General features: G+C 46.2%; 1 non-coding gene across 1 annotated transcript; it reads left to right on the forward strand.

Moving 5' to 3' along the window:
* The first annotated feature begins 1,552 nt into the window (after positions 1-1,552).
* On the forward strand, positions 1,553-1,625 carry TRNAS-UGA (transfer RNA serine (anticodon UGA)). Its single transcript has one exon. It is a non-coding gene; the product is annotated as a tRNA-Ser (tRNA).
* The last annotated feature ends 3,040 nt before the right edge of the window (positions 1,626-4,665 follow it).

Raw genomic sequence — 4,665 nt, forward strand, 5'->3', positions numbered from 1 at the left:
ATAAAAAACAAATAGGAATAATAAATATTAATTATCGACTATGAAATATTCAAATGCAGACGCATATACAGGGCGTTTCACGTAACTTGAACCAGAGATTTTTAAAAAGTGGCTAGCAGCAGCTGAACGAAACCAATGGCGTATGGTTTTCCGTCGTGTGGCGCTCCTTAGAGCATCTTTATATTCTGTTTAATTAGGAAATTACCTAACGTCAATAATGCATAATTTTTAATATTCACTTTAAGGCTAGCTGCGTTTCGTGGCGTTGTAGAGCGGATTGATGAACGACCGATCCAATTTTCGGTGGCAATTGTACATGCCGCGTGGCGATTTGTTTTTTCGGCGTTTAAAGGAATCCCGCAATATATGAAACAAAACCACGTGACTGCGCTCGTGCGCTATCGTATTCCGGCGCTCACAACCGTGCGTCGAGCCTATGGCTTATCGGGGACGACGGCGCCTCCTTTCCGCGTGCCACCGTCAAAGATTCTGACACTCTGCGAAGCCGGTGCCCAGAGCAGCGGCAGCTTACTTCGGCACAATCCGCGAGCGCCGTCGTTCATTCGCACGAAGTGTGCTACAGTCCGCCATGGCCACCCCACAGTCCGGACCTCGCCCTTAGTGATTTCCATGTTTGCGGTCCGCTGAAGAAGTTTCTGGCAGGACAGCGATTCACGTGCAACGATGAAGCAAGCACAGCAGTCGGACGGTGGTTCCCACAGTCAGCAGGACGAATTCTACCACAAGGCCATATGAAATTTAGTGCTGCGATGGGACAAGCTTCTCAACCGGTGTGAGGACTATGTAGAAGAATAGTGTTGGGTAGGTACAATAGTACGTGTATTTGTAATTACCTGTATGTACCTTATTTTGTGTAATAAGAAGTAGCAGCAAGGACTTTCTCATTCGCGCTCGTATTTTACGCGGTCATCGAGTGAGATGTGTTCATGCTTGCTTGTGTGCACGTGCCACCACGCTTGTTAATTTAATTAGTCAGTGAGTGTGTACAAACTTATACGGCCGATAAAACCACTATCCATATTTCGCATAGCTCTCTACTAAGTTGCTATCGCAATCGATGCTCCGTCTTTCTGGCGAAAGTGCGAGTTTTTTTTGATACAAACCAGGAAATGAATTGTGTTAAGTGTTACACTGAACGACATGGATCGAAAATGCGATCTTTCTGCAAAATTGAGCAATGACAGTGCAGTGGTAAGTGCAAAATGTCTTTTCGAAGATGTTAAGGTGAATATGCAGGACCTCGTGTAATATATATATATATATATATATATATATATATATATATATATATATATATATATATATATATATATATATATATATATATATATAGTGTCATATCATAAGAAGCCAACAAACACTGTCACCAAGGACAACATAGGAGAAATTACTTGTGCTTAATAAATGAAATAATGAAACGACAAATTACTAGAAATTAAAGCGGACGAAAAGCAACTTGCCGCAGGTGGGAACCGAACCCACAACCTTCGCATTTCGCGTGCGGTGCTCTACCAATCAAGCTACCTACCGCGGCGCGGTAGCTTAATTGGTAGAGCATCGCACGTGAAATGCGAAGGTTGTGGGTTCGGTTCCCACCTGCGGCAAGTTGCTTTTCGTCCGCTTTAATTTCTAGTAATTTGTCGTTTCATTATTTCATTTATTAAGCACAAGTAATTTCTCCTATGTTGTCCTTGGTGACAGTGTTTGTTGGCTTCTTACAATATGACTGATCAAAATCGGGCCCCTCGGTTAACCCCCTTTCTTCTCGTTGATTATATATATATACATATGTATATATGTATATATATATATATATATATATATATATATATATATATATATATATATATATATATATATATGTATATATATATATATATATGTATATATATATATGTGTATATATATATATATATATATATATATTATATTGTAACGCGCAGTTGAGTGACGGTGCTTTAATGACTTTAGGTTGGGCGTACTTGTGCCCAACAAACAGCTAAGCGAGAGATCCACTACAACGTCCACAGTATTTTCGCAAAAGCCCCGCACCTCGTCTTCTTCCCACGCGTCCCGCGCTGATGACACGCTGCTCCGATTGCGCGTGCCTTGCGAGCCTGTGTTGCCCGCTTCACTGCCGCTATCTCTAGCAGGTAGCAGTAAGCAACTGGACGGACGCAGGAGGCGGCTGGCGCGCGTAACTTGAAATCATCTTGTGTCAACATATAAAGCCGGAATATTCGCTTCCGAATAACTACCTAACGTGCTTGTCGTAACTCGTAAAGATAGGTCCTGGACAATTCCAATGAGCTTTAAACACAAGATCACTAACTGTCATTAAAGTAAGTGCATGATCGAATAGCCTCTCAACATTATTTAAAACTTGGTTGCAAACACGTTTACCAAGAGTTAATGGCATGCTTTATGAATATTTTCCAAAAAGGCTAATTTATTTGTTGTTTAAAAAAATTACCGACGATTACGTTACTTCCTAATGCGAAATTTTAGCGCAGCAAATAAGCTGTTTCTCCTTTTCGATAGATTGAGGCAAAGAAATCGAGCAACACATGTATGCGCTATCACAGAATTTTTTTTTTTTATTTTTCACACTTATTCCTTTAACAAAGACTCCACTAACAGTTCTTGACAGTCATGAAGGAAGCTTTGTGGTCGGAGAAATAGACTGATATATGTTCGACTTGGTACACCAATGCTTGATTCTCAAAGACGAGATCTATACAAGTGCCTCGCGAGGTTGTCACAGCCGTGGGACGCGTTACGAGCGAGAGGAACGGGATGTTCTCCCGCATAAGTGTTAGGAAATTGCTGTTTGTCTTTATGTCACCATTAAAGTCCCCTACTACTAACATCGGTGTTAGTAGTGGGGGAGCAGCAGCAGCAGCAGCAGACGGAGGACTTCCATCGGTCGTCTCGCTCATGGCTCAGAAAGAACTGGCAGATAATTTCGCAGTGGCGAACGCCAGCGGCAATTTCGGCTCGGGCGGTGCACATATACAGATCCGCCGCCACCGATCTGGCTCTCTGATTGCCACCGCACAGGGCGAACGGCAGCGGCAATTTCGGCTCGGGCGGTGCACATATACAGATCCGCCGCCACCGATCTGGCTCTCTGATTGCCACCGCACAGGGGTTGCATTGGAGGAGGAGCGAAGAAAGGAATTAAGTTCGAGCCGGCGCTTTGACAACCGGAGACTCGCAGGAAGAGGGGGGAGAGGGGCGGCGTGTACACCCAGCGGCAAACGATGGGGGCAGAAGCGCGCGCAGCAAGCGGACAACACGATAAAGGGAGGAGGGAAGAGATAGCAGCGACTGACTGATGCCGCTGACGCCGATAGTGAGTCAACCCCAGCTGCGGAGTTGGTTTCAGGGACAACGCCGCCGATGCCGACACAAACAATATGATACCCTCGCTTCCGCAGCGCTAAGAACCAGGTCTAGCCGTGGGAAGGTGGTCACGTATTCGTCGACGTGCCGGGGCCTACGTGAAATAACCGGCGCGTCGGCAACTGAAGAGCACCCTATCCGCCACACAAGAACAGGGGGGGGGGGGACCCTTTCCTCCTCTTTCTGCATGGCGGCGACGGTGTTCTATGCAGTCACGTTATCTTGACTCTCTATCGGCGTCAGCGGCATCCAGCGGTATCAGTCGGTCGCTGCTAGCGCTGGGGGGATGAAAGGGGGGCGGAGCTGGTTACGAGGCCGACGACAACGCCGACGACGACGCGAAACCCAGGAACGGACGCCAAAGAGCTGCGCTCTAAAAAGTTTAGAAGTTGTGCAAAATGAAAAGAAAAAGCTGCTGAAGGAGTTGTGCCTTATCCACATGTAAAAGGGGCCGTTGCAAAGAAAACGTCGTTGCTTGGTTAGATTCGGCATTCGAAAATACTGAATAGGCGATTGTAGAGTGCAAATACGAATAGCCACTGTGCAATATTATATTTGTATACGAAACTTAGAATATGAGCCCACCCCTACTTTGTAGACATAGAGGGCGGGAGAGTGAGGGGACAGTTACGTTTTGTCGCAGCGTTTATTTATTTCAACATTGTGATGACGGCCTTTATTATATATGCTGAATGTCTCCGATAAAATCATTGTTTTTGAAAACGAGGTCGATCCAAGTTCCCTTATATGTGGTGACAGATCCTGGCGGGGCGGCGAATTCCAACATCGCTTGTTGCTGAGTACCGGTCAGGAAATCAACGTTCTTTGCTGGAATGTTGAAGTGTCCCACGAGGAGCATTGCGCGAGGCCTGTATGCGGCTGCAATGCATTGGTGAGGTAGGAGACACCCTGTAAGAAGGTGGCTTTGGGATTACAGGGCACCACTGCGAAAACTAGTTGATTCTCTACTAGCACTGCGCACACCTCGCCCGCGCTCGTACAGGTGTCTTCGAAGAGGTCCAAGCATTCCGCGCGCAGGTTGTCTCAGCAGTAAATAGCCACACCCGCCGCATGATTGTCGCGCTGACGTCGAGATGCAAAGCAGTGCACGTATCCTTTCACTTATAGCGGCTCTTCAGGATCCGTCTAGCTCTCAGAGAGAACAATACATTATGGGGCAGAACGGGACAACGGGGTCGTATTGAACGCCACGTGCGTTCGGTGCCAAGGAGCGTACAT

Source organism: Dermacentor albipictus, chromosome 5, assembly GCF_038994185.2.
Source record: "Dermacentor albipictus isolate Rhodes 1998 colony chromosome 5, USDA_Dalb.pri_finalv2, whole genome shotgun sequence".
Lineage (NCBI taxonomy): Eukaryota > Metazoa > Arthropoda > Arachnida > Ixodida > Ixodidae > Dermacentor > Dermacentor albipictus.